The following is a 19,161-nucleotide window of genomic DNA, read 5'->3' on the forward strand; positions in this document are numbered from 1 at the left end:
ACAAGGCCTAGAAAACGAGCTTCACTCCAGCTCAATAGCAGCTTGCTTCATGATGGGTGAGAACAGGCACACACAATGTCACAACCAGTCTCAAGTGCCACATCCCTTGTGTTTTCTACCATCAGAAGCCAGTCTCTCTTACTGGAAACCTTTTCCGGAATTTTCATTCCAGAGAGATTTCTCTAAGAGCTGTGCTTCCAACTGTCTTTTCCAACATTCTATCCCTGGATCAGGTATTCAAATCTAGGCTCTGTATTTAAGCTGGAGAAGGAATAAACAGTAAAAACACTGTCAAAATACTTATTCCACTGAGCCTCCTACACCACCTCCCCTCCCCTCTTGAAAGTTATAACCCGCATGAAATAATCCTGGTTCAAAGTAGAGTGTTTTAATCTGCATGAATGACCTTTGAAAGTGTGAGCTTGGGAAGGCCTCTGAGATTCAAGCAGTGAGACTTTCCACACAAAATGCGTGGAATCCGTAAGCCAAGGTACTTCTGTGAAGGACTCTGTGCTAGAAGTGAACCAATTCTCAGGGCACTTGAGCGACAGATTCAAATTCAATCATCTCGGCAGGCTTTCACCTCCACATCCAAATAGCTGCCGGCTCTCTGGGCTTGTGTTCAACTGCTTAATGCAGCATAAGCCGATGGCTTCTCTCTGAATCCAGGGCTCCATCTTGGCCTGCCCCTCCCCCCCCCCCATAGGGTCTTGTCTCTCATGGGGGCAGACACAGGAGACCACTGCTTTTCTTCCTGGCCTTTTATTTAAACATGAGAATATGCAAACATATGCAAAATTAGGCATACTCTGTGGTGAAAATTCTCACATATAAATAATACATCTTCCTCATACTGCTCAAAAAAGAAAAGGAAAGGTAACTAGATTCCCTAAACTGTCCCCCCCCACACCTCCACCTCACCTTCAAATATGAAAATAAATGAGATTTTTAAAGAGAATTCATTTCTAATTACTTGCTCATTCCTAGTGAGTGATTTCAAATACCAGGTAGACCCGTGGCTACAGTTTTGTAGAGCTGACTATTGATTCCCATGTATACTTTTAGAATGTAAAGGCTGCCATTTTAATTGGTACGCAGAGGTCTGCCAATGTGCAGACCCAAGCAGTTCAATTATTTTGCCCAACTGGGGAAGTGAGTTATCTAGAAACAAATGGGAATGACAGATTAAAAGGCTATCCTTGCTAATACTTTCAAATTGGGCTAAAGTTAGTTATACCCTGTTGAGTCCTTCCACTTAGGACGAACAATGCAGCAAGCATGGCGAGACAGACTGCTTGGGCCTCTAATCTTAGCTGTGACATTTCCTGTCTCATGTTCTACCATCAATAGTGACCTACTTGCTGTACCATGTGACTTCCCAACTGGGGCTTTTGATGCTCACACATGGGAAACACAATTATTTTTATATTTAGCACAAAGTGTAGCCATGAAGCATTTCAAATGATTTTCAGTTCAAATATCCACACGAATCTTAGTTTGTGGTAATCTTTTTTTTTTTTTTTGCTTTGTCATTTGGAAACATAACAGTTATGACACATTAAAAAAACAAAGCTTCCCCCCACCTTTTTTTTTTAAAAGGGAAACTGTGCACATGCTCCATTCGGTCAGTATCCGATAAATTGAAAACTAGCGAAAAGTGAAAGAATCACGTCCTAGTTGCTTATCTCATCTGAAGAACTGGGCACCAACGACTGTTGTTGAAAATGATAGGAAACAACACTGCTGTTATTGTTTAGGTATGAAATCTTTAGCAAAATTAAAATAACGTATTAGTGACAAGAAAGAAGAGACAGAAAGAGGCACTCAGAAATGGAAAAGAAGTCTACAAAAGACAAAAATCACATGACTTATTATTTAAAACTGCAGTCAAAACTAAAAACTCACCAAAACACAACACATCATAAGATTACAGATACCTAACCAGAAAGCCTTACCACACAACAAAATATGTCTGACAGTCACTCAGGAAAGTTGACTTACCAGGCAAAGTCAAACTGTCACACATAGTTTTCAAAATTAAGAAGAAAGCCATCAATAAAAATTTATGTCTGTATGTATGCATGTTAACATAGCAAAAGACTGTTCACAATTTTAAGTCTTGTTAACTTCTATCTGTGAACCCTAAAGATGGGAACAAAGGGGCCCACACTCTCATGGAGAATTCTTGTTCCATGTCACTGGTGAATAAGCAAATTCCCAAAAGTTAACCAGAGCTCCAAAACATGTCAGGAGTTTGCAGCACACCTACTGCAGCCACTCTCCCAAACTCTGTGGCCACCCCAGCTCAAAAGCAGCTGCTTTTGTGAATCATAAAGGACCTTTCAAAGCACAGGGTGTTCACACATGGAAAAGCACATGTTCTCTGCCTCTGCCAAAGAAGCTTCACTGCCGCCCCGCTCCAAGTACTTGGGAAAGATTCCAGCAATATGTGTGTACCCATTATGGATGCTTTCTCATTGCTACTGCTTTTGCTATACATTTTCTATAACCTCATGCTGTTTCCCACCCACACAGCTTAGAAAGAAAGAAAAGAAAAAGAAACAAAGGCTTTGTCGAGCTATAAAAGGGCCAATCTACTGTATATGAAAACTACCCTGTCAAAAGCAGTCTCTCAAGAGTTTGTAGACCATGCACCTGCCTAATTTAAATAATATGTTGGCCCGGCCCTTTAATTAGCCATCTCATTGTCACCTGGATCCTGATGGGCACTTCCCCAGTTACACACCAAATCTACCCAGGTTATAAAGTGAGGAAGAAAGGGGTCCCCTCCAGGATACACAGGAGGAAAGTACCATGTGAACAACATCAAAATATCCTCTTCTATTTCCTCCCCCTTCTGTTTTTTTTTTCTTTGACTTGTCTCTGATGCAAAACATAAAAACAATCTGGAAGAACTAGATTAAAAGATTACTCTCAAATATAGATGTGTGCTCACCATAACATTTAGATCTGCTTCTGGAAGTCTGATACGGGGAGTTTAGCTGAGAAGTATTAACGGCTCCAACAGGTATTTTTGGGATAGTGGGAAGCCCAGAGGACAGGCAACAGCACCAAGCAGGTTTAGACTGACCGCCCGCACGGAGAGAGGTGCTGTGTGGCTGGCGAGGTCACCTGGGGAAAGATCTGCGGAAGATGAGCAGGGAGCAGGGGGACGTGAAGTTCCCGTCAAAGGTGAAATGATGATTTATTTGGTTAAGTGGTAAAGTCACACTGGAAGGCTCAGAAAATAATGGTTCACAGCACCCTTAGCAATGGACACAGCAGCCCACAGAACGACAGGGAAAGGAAAACACAGAAGCACGTATTTTAGCTGAGAAGGTCCCAAGCTAAAAGCCAGAGAAAATAGCAGCTTCAGAGGAAGGCACCACTTCCCTCTGTCAACCTCTTCCAAATTAACATGGGAGGTAAAGCTATTTTTCAATTTGCACCTTCATAATTACCTCAGAATAATTAAGAACACGGTTCTAGGAATACATTCTTTTAGATACCTGAGTTCAAGTGAAAAATTATGTGTAAGCAGAGAAAACAATTTTGTTTAAGTGAATTTCCCACTGCAAATTATCATGCAATTATAGGTCTTCCAAATTTACAACTGAGCTTTATATGCACACCTCCATTTTTTAAGGTTTTATGTCTAACATAAAGGGGTTGGCATCCTTAAAACTAGAATCAAAATAAAAACTGAAGAGTATTACTCAGATTTCCATCTTACATAAAGCTCTCTTCAAACCTTTATGCAATATTATTGTAGTAAGTCTCCCTTCTCGCCAAAGAATTTTGATATCTGTATCTTATTTTACCCTCAGAAAGAGACGGAGAGAAAAGTGGGTTTTGTTGTTTCCAGATTATGTATGAAACAATCTGCAGTGCCCACACTCGGCTCACTGACAAATGTCATCAACCTTTGGTCCTAGGGAGGGAGATAAAGGCAGATTATGGATCATGAGAGGTCAAAACTTCCAAATATTCACTTCTTTATTAACTTAGTCACTTGATTTTTCATTCATTTTACAAACACAGCTAGGACCTCTGCCCTCGTGGAACTTGCATTCTAGGTTGGGTTGGGGGGGGACAGGCAAAAATAAGTAGACAGGTGAATTATATATGATTATGGCAAATACCATAGGAGAAACAAAAATAGAGAAGAAACAGAGGATTGGGGGTGGGGGCTCCCCTAAGGAGATCATGTGGGATGGTCCTCGGAGGTGACTGTGATGAGGAGTCCTGAATGGAAAGAATGGAACCATCGGAGGTAAGGATGTGTGATCCAAGCAGACGGAACAGCAGATGCAGAGTCAGAGGTGAGAATGAGACCAGCTTACGGGACAGACAACAAGGAAGCTAGTGTGGTGGGAAAACTGCTGAGGGCAAGAGGGTAAGTAATGAGGTCACAGAGATGGACAGGGCCCGATCACTTAAGGCCCTCCACGCCATGGTAGTCTTGGGACCATCTTCTAATGCAGAGAGAAGCCATGGAGATCAGGGAAGGGACATGGGTAGAGGAGCCAAAGTCTAAATCCTAGCTTAACCACTCAGTGGCTATGTGAGCCACACAAGTTATTGGCTCCTCTTTAATGCTAAATTCCTAATTTATAAAGGGCACTCCGAAAATCATGGCCATTTACCATCATCAGTAATTATTACTGTTATTAATGCTGTGATATGTAAATAAAGTTAGTAAAAAATGTTTACATTCAGGTAGTCTTATACTGCAAAAGAATATATCTAAAGTACAGAGTTGTTGAGAAATGAACAAATCGTTTTAATCTTTTTTATTCAGTAAAGATCATCTACTCATGGAGGACAAATAGACATAAATTGGTACATCTGAATTCATTAGGGTTTATTGTGATTCTAATCAGAATAATTATTGATCTTGGCTCATTTCTCCATCCTTAATTAGTCTGCATTGTGGCTTTTCTCTCCCTGTCAACCTAGCCTGGTGATTTTGTGTCCAGAAATGGATAGCATTTTGGTGGTACCTACCAACTACACAGTAGTCATAAACGGAATTTCATAGGTACTTTCCAAGTCACAACGTATAGTAGACACGGTTGCTTGCCAACATGTACTCCCCCACCCCCAACTCCCATACAGTGACTTCTTTCTTACTAACAGAATCCCAATTTTGTTCACATTCACCTCCCCCCTCCCTCAAGCAATGGAGAACATCTTACTAGTGACTGATGTACAGATGGTGCATGTGATCCTGTTCTGATCAATGAGATAAGAAAACAGGGCTTCTCAGACTCTTCTAAGTAATATTTTTATCTCCTTTGAAAGGAGATCATGCAAGGGGTAATCCATTTTCTGTGCTCTAGATATTGTCATGCCCACGAGTCCCGCCAAGAACGTAAGACCCTGTCTTAGAGTGAAGCAGTCCCTAAGGATGATAACAGTGGCAGAGAGGAGAAAGGAACCTGTATCCTTGATGGTGTACGTATGTCCCCGGAATCAACCAATCCTGCTGCCTGCCCTACTTCTCACATGAGGTAGTACACTTCCTTCCTGTGTAGGTCAGTTTGAGTTGGAGTCTTGGGCTGTGTGCACGTTTCTTAGCAAGTGTACATCACCTTCACACGGACATTTCCATTTGGAAGCATCACTCGTTTCTTTGTCTCCAGGAAAGTCTAGGAATGAGTCTAGAATGAGGACTTCTGACTCTAACCCAGTAAACTCCAAAATTCTGGATATAGGATGACCCAGCGTTTTAATTTACAACACTGGAACAGTCACCGGGAAAAGACCAAGGGGAAAACACCCCAGAAGTTACAACAGGAAGATGGTGCTTTGGTGTAAGTAGCTGGTGCCAAACGGTCTATCTCTGGCTCTCTGTTTAAAAACTTTGACTTTCAGCTTTCGGCTCCCTAGTTCACATGTTGTTCCCTGAAGGCCTCAATGAAGCACACCCCTCACTGGGCTTTTGTTTCTTAAGGCTTCCACTTCTGAGTCCTTGTCCAAATACAAGAATCTCAACAAGGACCACGTAAGACCTAGTAAGATCCCAGGCATAGGGCGGATGCTAAGGAAGCAGAAGTAGCTCCACACTCTACTGGGACAAGAGGGTTAAGGGGCAAAATACTCCACGAAGAGGTGCAGTATTATGATTTGCAGTCAGGAGATAGATCCACCTAGAAAGGAAGGGGGGAATATAATCATAATAGGGCACTGGCTATTTCTGCTATGGCTACGTAGAGTTAGTTTAAAATGGAAAATACTAGGGACCAGTAACATTAAATATCCATCTTGCCAAAAAAGCCTAGATGCTAACTAGACTGTAGAGGGAAGGGTAGGAGGTAGGAGTGCAACTATTGCCAGTGGAGCTGCCGGTGGGGGTTGGGAATGAGGTAAAATAAAAGACCACATGAATGTCTAATGGTTCCAAATAAGCAAAAAGCAGTATGAATCGAAACCAAATTAGCCATTCCAGTCTAATAAGTATTTTTCCTATAAGAAAATTACAGAATTATAAATTTAGCCTGTAATGGAGAACAGAAAATATAAAGCACATAGGTTTCATAATTTTGTAGAGTATTTGAGAGATATTACTTATCAAATGGGGAGAACATTATAACTGGTGAAAATTTGCTAAGAGACCATAATTAAAACAGAATAGCAAATGGTGTCTTAGCTCTTGAAAGGGTCACCATCAGGATGCCACTTAATGTCTTCATTAGTGATCTGCGGTGAAAATGGAATTTCATTGAATATAAGGATGGTGTCTAATTGTGCAATGTTGTCATGGGTTGGAAAGTGGTAGAGAAATATCTGTGGAAGTTAGAAACAACGTAACTTAAGTAGGTAGATCAGAGTAAAACAACCTGAAACACCCAAAGTAAAAATCAAGTAAAATAAATGGAGGAGAGAAATCGGAACACTGTGATCCTTCTGAAAGGAAAGGCAAAAGGGACAAGTGTTGGTGACACTAGAAGGCAGTGACCCAGCCTCAAAAGAGAAATGGTCCATGGTTGGTTAGAACAACAGACAAATAACTTATCAGTGAAAGAGGCATCACTGCCCAAGTCCTGTCCGTAAAGACAACAGGGCAGCCCTGTCCCTCCTTCCCTATGGCGTGTCTACTGTTCTCGTCTCCGTAGAAAGGCTCATCCCCCAGATTGTAATGAATATGTCTACTGCTAGCAGAGGCTCCTGATCCTGTTTCTTACTGATATAAAGAGTAAGCAGCAGGCAGTAACAGTAATTAAGCAGGTAAAGTGGGAGGTGTTCCTGGCAAGTGTGGGTAAGCTTGCAAAACTGAGGTTTTGCAAGATGAGTTCCTCTCTAACTGTGTGAGGTCATCAGAGCATGTAATATTCCAGAGAGAAGCCGCATTAGTGGGATCTTCTCCTTAGCATCAGAAAGACACAATGGAATGCTCTAAGAAAGTCCTCTGAAAATGGTCAAAAATGCAGTTGCTCCTGCAGGGGAAAGGTTAATGGGAACAATGATTATCATAGAGCCTTTATAAAATAGAGCTCTTACCTGAACAGAAAGGATGGAGAATGTCCCTTTCCAGACAAGAAAACGTGAGTGAAGGGCAGGACTAAATGAAAGAGAAGAGTCGAAACCGGAGAAACCTAGAAGGTGGAGGAGAACTTTCTGGCTGTGAGAACTTCACAGTTTATGCAACACATTCGCAAAGTATTAAGAGGAAGATCTGGTACGCAGGACGCTGAAACGCAGGTCTGAGAAAACGCCAAAGCAGAGCACCACAGGGAGAGCCTCCACTGGTTGCAGGGAAGGGAGTGAGCAATGAGTTGCACAGACGTCTGCCCCTCCGCTCATAAAGCCCTCCTCAAACCTGCTGGCCCCCAGCACCTGGATGAAAGCAGAAGCTCTGGGATCTGCCGGGGCAAGTGCTCCTGACTTGAAAGACCCAAAAGAAACCAGTGAGTCCATGACCCAATCTAGGATTGCTCATCTTCTCTGTTGCCTTGAATAACGTTTAGATGCAATCACTCAGTTTTCTAATGGTATTTTCTTTTTGTGGCAGGTGGGGGAAGAAAGCACCTATGTTAAGTGAGGCTTAACCTCCCAGATAAGACAGAAAACACGAGTCCTTGATCCCTTGCCGTCATTTGAAGTGCATTCAGATCTAACATAAAAGGGCAATCCTAAGGCCCCGACCCCAGGCAGTCAGGCTTCCTTTGGCTGCTCCACAAACTCCCCCTGGGCACATGGTCCAGGCAGGAGCTCAGCAACCCGCTCTGAGGTAAGAGGTTACCTAAGTCATCAGATGACACCATCTACACTGTTGTGTAGGGGATCCTTCTCCAATGAAAGCAGATTTAGAGGTGAAAAACATTGATAGAAGTTAGTCTCTGAAATAAAAATCTGCTGGGATTATTATTTTTTAAACAGCATCACTTCACAAATGTCAAGTGTTCGCATCATGCCGAGCTTTGGTTAGCAGCGGCCTGTAGGCCTAGCAACTGTCTTGTTCCTCTATGGCGCCCAGACCTCCCTTAGCCAAAACGAGCTTGTAGGGTTTTGGCTACTCTGGATGGCAAGAGGGACCGAGCCATCTGAGACTTCAAAAGATGTGCGGGGTCAGGCTGCCCCAAGTCTCCAAGTGGGGCCTGCAAGTTAGCTGCCTGTTCAAGACATCACAAGGAGTGTGAGAATAAAAAAGACACCAGGGGTCATGGCTAGACGAGTGGAGGGAGGGTGGAGTTGGAAGCATTTCCGAACAAGTCACAACAGGGAGGTAGTAACAAGGAAGAAAGACCAGGGATGAAGGGGAGAGCAGGATTGGAAGAGCAGGAATGGATGACAGTTATGTGAAGTGATGTGACCAGAGCCAAAGCTGGAAGAGTCTGGCACTAGGATTCAATTACTGCTATTTAAACTGGTGGTGAGGGACACCTGGGTGGCCCAGTCCGTTGTGTCTGACTTGGGCTCAGGTCATGATCTCACAGTTTGTGGGTTCGAGCCCCACATCAAGTTCTGTGCTGATAGCTCAGAGCCTGGAGGCTGCTTCAGTTTCTGTGTCTCCCTCTCTTTCTGCCCCTCCTGTGCTTACACTCTTTCTCTCACTCTCTCAAAAATAAACATTAAAAAGTATATTTTTAGTAAATAAACTGGTAGTGAGTATACATATGCACATCCTTTGGAGGCCTTGCAAGTGTTCACCTGTAATTCTTCGTAGCCTGTAACATATCTGGCAACTATTTCTTAAATACCCTTTCTTGAGAAGCTAGAAGATGAGAGGTGTGGGCCCTGCCCTCCAGGGGCTCCTGGTCTGGAGGGAGCGGGCTTACAGGAAGTAAAGGTTCTGCTGACAGCGTACAACCAGCCCAAAGTGGGACATGGAGAAGCTTCCCAAAGGCACTAATGTTTGAACTGCATTTGGAGTTAGTTAAGTACAAAGGAGGTACTCGCCATCATATGTACCCAGTCACTGTTTGTTAATTAATTTCAGTTCACTCGGATTTGTAATCATCACGTGGAAATTCATTAAAGGGCTACGAGTTAGTTTTTAGCACCACTGTTTTTATTATGTCGATGAGGAAGATAAATCTATCCATTTTCATGTCTAGGGATATAATCCAAAAAATAAATACTATACCTTACCTTTGGCTGAGATGGAGAGTGCAGTTCTAGTTTTTCTAATGATGAGACATCTTCTTGTTCTACTTGTCTCATAGCAAAAAGTTTTAAAAGCTTTTGAAAAGATCACAATTTGCTCACTTGATATATGTGTGTGTATTTTAGCATAAAATACTCTTGGCAGCTGCTAACATAATTGGATGGCTACGCCTTGCAAAAACTTGATTTCTTTTTAATCAAATTTTTAGAACCATACTGGGTTTCTTGCCAGGGCTGCAATAGTGAGCAATAAATACATCATTAGATCAATGGTGTTCTGATGATGGATTACTCCAAAGATACTTCCAGCCAAGAAGACCAAGCCCATAGTCTCATTGTGCAAAGATTAATAAAATATTGTTTAAAACACAGATACGCAGTTAATATAACACGGAAGAAAACACTGCAAAATAGAACACAGCAGCCACAGGTTTATAATGTAGTGATATTGATCACGGATTTTCCTAAGTACTCTAGAGCAGCTACGCTATTATATATGCCTCTGATTAGACCCAGAGATGAGAAGGAAAAAGTTATAAAAAAGGAAACTAACCAGAGGAAGGCCTGCTGCTATAATAAATTATTTAAAGCAAGCAGGACGAGCGGGCTGTGAGACAATATAAAACAGAATCAATGCCCCTACAAAACCCCAAGCCATCAAGCACCTCTAGAAATTTCTTACCACTCTGTCTGGCATGTTACTGGAGGTCCTTCTGTCCCACCACCTTCCCCACCCGATCCAACCCCTGCCCCTCACTTTTTGGCAGTGCTTTTCTGAGAGTTCAACATTTGGTTTTCGTCTGTAACCTAGGATGCTGTCTTCGGTTATACTTCTCAGCTTCTATCAGAAGAGCGTCTGCAAGGCCACAGATGAGCGCCTCTGTCACTTCAACTATCTGGATCTTAAATTTCCCATGGAAACTATATGCTGGGAATACCTAATATGATACTTACCAACATAATTTCGATATTATTCTTCTCTTCCTTTTTTCTGACGATTGTTGTAGTTAAATCCATAAAGCAAAAGCTAGAGTAAAACCTATATGGCTCGATCACTCTTCTATATTAGAGGACGTGTCTAGGACCAAAAATCTAAAGTGAAGGTAAGAGCTTGATAAGGGCATGTGGAGGGAAAGAGTCAAAATGGCTAAAATTTAAGTATTAGGAGATGTTAAAAGGGCAGACTGACTTGAAAAGTAAATATTTTATAGGTAGCTTTTGCCATGGGAATAGGGGTGGGAAAAGAAGGGTAAAAAAAAACTAGAAAATAATTCATCAAATGCCTTTTGCCAAAAGTATGCCACGGCCAAAAAAAAAAAAAAAATCGTTGCTTAGAAGCTTGCAGTGACCTGTGGCCCAGTTTCAAGAAAAGTAGCATTCTACCATAGTTTTTTAAGGAGGCATACATCCCATTGTGCAATCAGGGGCTATGATTATACCTTAGGCTTTTAAAATATTCTGGGTCCATTCTTCATGCAGAAGCTGGGCAAATGAAATATAAACAGTTCTATTCTGCCAGCATAAAAACATTACCAGCAGCATAACAGGACTCACTAGGCAAATTGACACATCTAAAATATGAGTCCAAAGAATTCTGCATATAGGCTTTGCTGCCATTGTGCTCTGTGACCTTTAGCAAATTATTTGCCATTCTGGGTCAAGCCTGGCTGGTTAAGGTTAGGGTCATTGAACCAATTATCATAAATGGTGGTTAACTTTATAAAGAAAACTGTCCCAAGGTCACATTCACTATAAAAATAAGTTTGAACGAAGAGATAAAAAAATTATAGATGGTATGAATGACTAAGCATAATCCTGTCATATCACCATGATGCTAAAACAAAAATAATTCAAATGCAAGGCCAATTTCTCAGTTATTGGTGTTATCTTTGAATGGGAAAGACAGGATCTAAATATTATCAACCTTTTGTGGCTGCTGTTTGCTCATCTGTAACAAAGTGGGAAAAGAATCATCGTACTCAAAGGATTGTTAAGTGACCTATAAACATGCCTGCCAAGTGCTTCTTTAAACAGAAATTGCTCCGTGAAAGTCCCAGTAATGATCCAGTGGCCTGGAACAATCCAAGTTCAGTGTCCCAGCCTATCCATGTCCTTTTGTCATCAGGCAAGTAAATTTTCCAGGCACTTCTGACCTCTGAGAAGTCAATAAGGTTTTTTAAGTACATGGATGGTAGAACAAGGGAAAGGCAACAACCTCTGATAAATCCATTCTCTTTAAAACCTTATCTAGAAGTTTTAGGGGTGCCTGAGTGGCTCACTTGGTTGAGCGTCCAACTTCGGCTTCAAGTCATGGTATTGCAATTTGTGAGTTCAAGCCACATGTTGGGCTCTGTGCTGACAGTTTGGAACCTGGAGCCTGGAGCCTGCTTTGGATTCTGTATCTCCCTCTCTCTCTGCCCCTCCTCCACTTGTGCTTTGTCTCTCTCTCTCTCAAAAAAAGAAAACATTAAAAAAAATTTACCTAGAAGTTTTACATTGGGAATTGTGCCAGTCTGAAATAGGAGAATAAACTCTTAATGTCAGTATCAAACTATACATAAAAAGGTAATTGGCAATAATTAACAAGTCCAAATTCACACTGATTGAAAAAAGAAGTTATTAGCAATCAGTTTTCAACCCATCACTCTATGATGCTGAAAAAAATCTATCTACTTAATTGGACAGCTCAAAATACTTCTAAGATGAGTTTCAGAAAACAGGAATGTTTGGGCCTTTAGATAGGTCACCCAGGACACGCCCTTGACCAAGAGGCAGATCAGCTACAGGTTCCCAAGGAGTCAGTATGTACTAGTTCTGTTGAGGTTCTAATCCCCAAGCCTAGAATGGCTTTAAAGTCAAAGGTGGCTCCCAAGGACTGGGATTCTTCTACCCTCCAGGGAGTAATGTCCAACAATGTGAGTTATGACTGGCAAAGTCACCTTGGGTGCTCCAAGGAATCTACTTGACTTTGAATATAGAATGGAGGGACTAAGACTCGGGAGGGTCTTAAATTACCTTGCTTCTCCACAGAGACTTCCTTAGAATTGGGGCTAACCTAGAAGAGAGATAGCTGAGGATTCTTAAACACGCCTGAACACAGGACAAAAGGTGCCATTGTTGAGGACAGAGTGTTAGAGCGTTGCCTATAAATTTCACAAGGTTGGTAAATGCCACCTGGAAATATCAGAACAATTATTTGTTAAATGACCTTACAGACTAGGATCATTCTTTTATATCATAAACACCATTCCAGTGTTTCTCAAAATATGGTAAGGGGTTCCCTGGCATCAGAATCAACTGGAGGTGTGTGTGTGTGTGTGTGTGTGTGTGTGTGCTTGTTCAAAATACAGATAACTGAACCCTACCCCAGACTCCTAAATCAAATCTTAGAGAATGGAGTTCAGCCCACAAACTGAATTTTTGAGGACCAACCCAGTTGATTCAGGGATCCATATCAAGGCAGGAGAATTATTTTGTCTTTGTAGTACATCAGAAATTCAAAGATAGTCACAGATATGTATATTTTCCCCAAAATGTTTTACGTACCATAAAAATAAAAACAATACTTCTTGTGATGAGTTCTTAAGAACCATTCCAGTTTATTCTGCCCACATATAATAAATGCCATTCTTAAAAATGTAATTATGAGCATAAAATTATTGGTAAAAATATCAATTAGGCTTCTCAAAAATATGCCTTTATTTTGTCACCAAAAGTAATTACGTTATTAAGGGAATTTATAGTTTTTTAAAGTATCAGTCACTTAGCTGCAGAAAATTATTAAGCTGTTTTACTCCTCCCATACCCTTTTAGTCATCAGAATTTTTGTGATAACGGATTTTTATTATTTCTTAAACTATAAATTGTGAACCACTGCAACCAGTGATTAGGCTGAATATGAATTTATATCCAGGTTATAAATCCCTAAAAACATGTTTCATTAGAATTACTAAGGCAATCTTAACTCTAGTAGATTAAATAGCCTCTGCAATAAAGCTCTGTTTACTTCTATTAAGGATTTTTTTTTTTTGGTGCAAAACAATTCAGTTTTAATGCCTTCTCTTAAGAAGCAAAAGAAAACAGTTTCTGATATACATGCCGCTGCAAAGCAGTAAGCCAGTGTTGCATGGTAATGTGACAAACACGACACTTCTTTTCTAGAGGAATTTTTTCCCCCTCTTATAAACTCTCTTTCCCCAAACCATGGCTATAATTATTTCACAAAATGTAGTTTGCCATTCCCGAAGAGTCAAACACTCCTTTTCTCCCTCACCAAAATCACAAGTTCAGGCAGAATACTGCATGAAAATAGAACTTGAGAGGCAGGCTTTGTTTGTATCATGCTGTTCCTACTAAGGGTTGCCCCCTACCCACACTCCATCCTAGCGATCTGACTGAAGTGACTTAAGTGTACATGTTATGTTTTAACAGATGGGCGGGCTGGCGGCTGCTGGGCTGTAAAACAGGAACTCGGAATCTGCACCGAGTGGTATTGAACTAAATGCTCGTAAAGTTCATGGACATACACTGAACCAGACAGACCAAGCAGATTCACACACAACACACACACACACACACACACACACACACACAAACACACACACACACACTCATCATATATAAATCAGAGGGTCCATCTCTCCAAGCAAGGCGAGTTCAAGGCTGTTTCCCCTTCCATATATTTCTATCTCATTCGCCTATCAATTTTACACACACACACACACACACACACACACACACACACATCTACATATGCATATTCAAGCATGAATAGTTATATATCTCAACGTTTTAGTATATTTTCAAAGATAAATTTTTCCCTAAATTGTTTCCAAGTCTCTAGTATACTCAATAAGTGCTCATTCACATCAAATAAGAATTAAAAAGAAAAAATTACATTTAACTTTATTTGGTCCACACATAATATAAAGTACATGTATGCAACTGCCCTCAGAAAAACCAGCTGCTTTTAACCCTTATCATTAAGACAGAGAAAAAATATCCCAGACTGGGTCACAAACGGTGTCAGGTTTAACCTTGAATCCTCTGTTGTCAGTTTCTATCACAACTTCATCACTTAAACACACACCATCCGACCACCTGGTGGTCCCTTTCACGGTCTCCTCTTGGGTTCTCCCGGGATCCCTGCGCTGGGACAGACAGCAGCTGCCCCCCTGGTCCTAACGAAGTCCTTCGGACACATATTGCAGGTGATGTGGACGTCCGATCACCTCTTGAGAGATGCGGATACAAGTGCTAACAGAAAGTAATTACTTTACAAAGTTTAATATCCGTGCTATCAATTCCTTTCAGTAACTGCAAAGCACTGAAGCCCCTGCTACAGAACCTAGTTGGTCACTTAAGTTCTCTGACTGCTCAAAACCCACCCCGAACACGATGGTCCCTGGTTCACGCTACGGATCAGACACCTCCGCCGGTCTGTCGCGCCGCACCGCCTCTGGCGCGGGTTAATATTTCAGAAACCCGTCCCCAAGCCATCTAGGAACTGGTGCCCGCACACGACAGGGCACCGAGGCCGTCCCCAGCGCGTGTGTCGTCGTCGCAGAGGGCTAGGGGACGCGTCCCCAGGCCCCACCTAATGACGGCAATTACAACATGCCAAGTTCGTGAGAACGCAGAGCCGCGTCCCAGACCGAGTTGCGACGCTCTGAAACAAGTTCGGGAGTGGGGATACTGGCAAGGAGTAAATCCCGCCTGGTCCTGACCTCCCCACGGTCGCCACGCTAGGACCGACGCACCGACGCCCGCCAGGACGGGTCCAGTCCCCCCGCTCGCCGAACAGCGCCAAGAGGAGCCTCTCGCCTTGCGAGCAGCCACTCACCCTCTTCGCCGAGTCCCGATTGCAAACCGACGCCCCTTGCAGCGGGTCCTGAATCCCAAGTTGCCCCGAACCGGCGAATGTTCTGGCCCTAGCGGTCCCGGCACACTGATTCGGGCAGGCACCTCCGAGGGAGCACAACAAGCCCGGCGGGCGCCCCGGCTCAGCAGCCGCCCCAAACGCGTTGACAATTCATGGACCTGCTCAGCGAATGAGGCGGACCGCCGAGCTAAGGCTAACCGGCTCAGGGGGGAGGCGGGGCCGCGCGGCGGGCGGGGCGGAGCCAGCCCTAGGCCAGCCCCACGGGGCGGGGCGCCTTCCACCCATGACTGGCGGAGCCCGCAGCCAATTGCGGTGACTCCAGGAATCCGGGCGGCCGCGGGCAGTGCGGAGCGCTCGGCTCCGCCCCGCCGCCGCCGTCCAATCGCCCGCGTCTGAGGGCTGGCGCTGAGACGAGCCGGCAGCGGGGAAGTTGGCTGCAGTGGGCATTCAGGGCTGCGGACTGGCGCTGTGGGGGCAGCTGCGCCGGGACCCGGGCGCCTCGGGAGGGAAGTGGCGGCCCTGAAGGCCTCTGGCTGAGGGAGGCCTGGGGCGCCGAGAGCCCCAGGAGCCGCAGCGTGTCGGCGCGCTGTGAAGCGAGAAGCTCAGCTACAGCGCAGACCGACTCCAGATTAGACAACACCCACACCTGGTGTCCGCGGGAGGCGCTGAACTTGGCGTCCCCAAGGAGTCGCGGCGAAGAAACCGAGACCCAAAGAGGGTGAGTCCCGGGCCGCTTCACCCAGTCACGTTTGGAGGCCCGGGCCTGGAGCTGGGAGCTCCGGGCTCCCTGGAAACGGTTCTGGTTGCGGTTTGGTGAAACTCCGACTCTGCGAACCTCCTGGAAAGTTCATTACACGTCCCCTCCTCAGCCCTGCTTTCAAACCAGCAGCAGCAGCAGCCGAGCACGCTGCCGGGCGCCGGGCGCCCGAGGCGCTTGGGCAGAGCCCGTGGGCGAAGGGGAGGTTCGGACGCTAGACGGCGCCGGAGCCCTCGATACCCAACCTCGGTTCGGGCTGCCTTGCCGGGGGACTTCCGGAGCATGGGTCTTGCTGCTGTTGACCCTCGGGGCCGCCAGAGGGCCAGGGCCGCCCAATCCTCGCGGGCAGGACCGCCTCCGAGCGAGCTACAAGTGCCCACAATGCACGCTGTCGTCCCCGTCCCCTGCCCCTTCCGATGTTCCTGGACCGAGTTCAGAGACCTCCTAGTGGCGGGGATCGGATAATCCTGAGCTGTCTGGTCGGTCACAGCTCAGCAGCCCCAGAAGGTTCTGTGGGCTCTGCCCTTCCTGGCCGGCCCGGTCACTGCTGCTCCTTTTGTTGGCAGGAATGCCCCTCACCCTGTGTTTAAGCCTTTGGCTGCCATATTCACATACATGGAGCTGTAGGCCTAGAGAGTCAAAAAGCCAAGGGGTTGGGTGTTGTTTTCCAGGCTGAGGCCTAGAAGGTTAGCAAGCTCTGGACCCTAGCTTTGGGTGCATAGTGGCCAGTGTGTACCTGGGAACTGTATCTGGCATAGGTAGGCACTCAAACCATGTTAGTAAAATGAAGTTGTGCATGGTAGGAAAACGGTCAAGCTTTCTTGTGCCCTGACACCTTCCTCACTGACCACTGGGTCCCTCAAGTCCTAAAGGTTTAATTTCTCGTGTGGGAGGCAGTATGGACTTTTACACATTTTATTTCAGTAGGTGCTTGGCTCTCCTAAGGACCTGCATCAGAGCTCAGCTCTCACGAGCAGTTTCTGATGAGGGTCATTGGCAAAAGTAGGCCAAAGGCCTATGGCTGGGAAGGAATTGAAACGGCCCCACCAGCAGGGAAGGCTGCAACTCTGAGGTGAGCTCTGGACAGGTTTGAGTTTCAAGTTGTGTCTCCTCAGATCCTGTCTCAGAGGGAAAGGCCCGTAAGACAGGCTGTCAAGCACAACAGTCAGGCTCTGGACAGTCCTTAGTAGGCCTTAAAAACGGATTTGGATTGCAGAAATTCCTGATTCAAGTGAATCAAAGGACTGGTGTAGGCAGCTCAATAGCCCCGGAAGGTTCCATTTTCCATTCACTTGCAGCAGTTGGCTTACCGTGCTGCTGAGGAGCTTGAGACAATGGCCTTTGCCCACAAGGAGTGAGCTGTCAACCACCTTAATGGAATACACACCAGGTGTCTGCCTAGATTTAGACCTGAAGATAAGGGGGAGAATAGTTTTCCTTGGATTCTTTTTTTCCCCCTGACTCCTGGATATAAGTAGAGCAAGAGTTTGCCAACAGTGTTTATCATGTTAACACCCTGTGAAGGTTTTTCACAGATGTTGGTGATTATTTTAAAAATCACCTTGGTAATAGGAGCCAAACAGAGGCTGTTGACTGTACTTGTATTTGTGTTCGATGATGAAAAAAGGAAATAGGAAATTTCTTTTTATGAAATAAGAACTAGACGAGTGACTTCCGTTTCCTGATTTCTAGAGTTTTCCATCTCTTTGTTCCATACAGACATGATTGTTCATGGGTTTTTGGACAAGTAACTGGTCTTACTTCCATGTATAGGCTGGATGACATATAAGAGACAACACATCTAGACTACATTCATATTTCCGTACCATCCTCTGTTGTAATTGGTATTTGGTAAGAGTTTGTCACTCTGGCACAGACTTATTCCTTTGGCTGTCATTCTCCCAGTGGTGTCTTGAATGTGGGCTGTCCCCATATTCTACAAGGGAAAATGAGATCTGTTACTTGTTTAAGACCTCACTGTAGTCCTATCTGCATGAAACAGAAAACCATGGAAATCTAGACATAGAAGACACTTGCTTAGTACTAATCTCTTTCACCAAAGGAAATTTCTTTCCCTCAAAGGGATGAAGAAGTTTGTGGAATGGCTTGGGAATGAGAAGACTGAGGTGAGACTGTGGAAGCTGGGCTGGTCTTTTTGTGGATGGTGAGCACATTTCCCTTCAGGCACTGTCACCCGTCTCTGACACTGAAACAATATTTTGGAGCCTTGTAAATTTCAGCAGGATGTGACTGATAGGAAGGAGCCATGGGTTCTAATCTGAGCTGTGAGTGCTCCTGGCAATCACTTAACCTCTGTTTACCTCTGCTTCCTCTCCATAAAACAGCAGTAGCAGAATTGGCCCACTCTGTTTAGCTGCTTAAGGGGGGCACCGTGACAAAGCACTGCCACTTCATGTCGTTTATAGCAGTAGTGATTGTTGAAAAGGAGAACCAAATGATGTTGAAATAGGAAAACAGTGTGGTCTCAACAGTTCCTTTCTACACATGGAATTTCTATTCATTTTAATCTCATTGGATTATTGTCCTTTTATTCTATAATGGAAATGAGGGAAAAGGGCCCTCACATTGCTTGTTCTTTGATCACCCAGTGTTTTGGAAGCTTTGCTTAAGTGAATAGTGTTTTTCCCTCTTTTCCATTTCTGCCACCTCTCTCAACATGTATTCACTTTGAAAATTATTCACAATTGGAACAGGCTGAGCAAAAGACCTTAGCAAAGTAACGCAATCAGAAGCAGCAGATTCTAATACCAGCTATGCCATAGGTTCGTTCTAAGACTGTGGGCAAGCCATTAACCTGAGTTTCCCAACTACAAATCAGCAATCCTTATGATGAATTTCACAGAAAGGAGAGATAACCCATGATAAAGCGCTCTGAAATATTAATTGCCCTAGG

General features: G+C 44.1%; 1 protein-coding gene across 3 annotated transcripts in view; it reads right to left on the minus strand.

The window, feature by feature from the left end:
* Window positions 1-15,706, minus strand: part of MARCHF3 (membrane associated ring-CH-type finger 3) — a 167,290-nt gene extending 151,584 nt beyond the window's left edge. For all 3 annotated transcript variants that reach the window (XM_029941823.1, XM_029941822.1, XM_029941818.1), the window contains exon 1: window positions 15,452-15,706. The gene's annotated coding sequence lies outside the window, so the exon portion shown is untranslated. The remainder of the gene's footprint in view (window positions 1-15,451) is intronic.
* Window positions 15,707-19,161: the final 3,455 nt, after the last annotated feature.

The sequence above is a fragment of the Suricata suricatta genome, chromosome 6, assembly GCF_006229205.1.
Source record: "Suricata suricatta isolate VVHF042 chromosome 6, meerkat_22Aug2017_6uvM2_HiC, whole genome shotgun sequence".
Lineage (NCBI taxonomy): Eukaryota > Metazoa > Chordata > Mammalia > Carnivora > Herpestidae > Suricata > Suricata suricatta.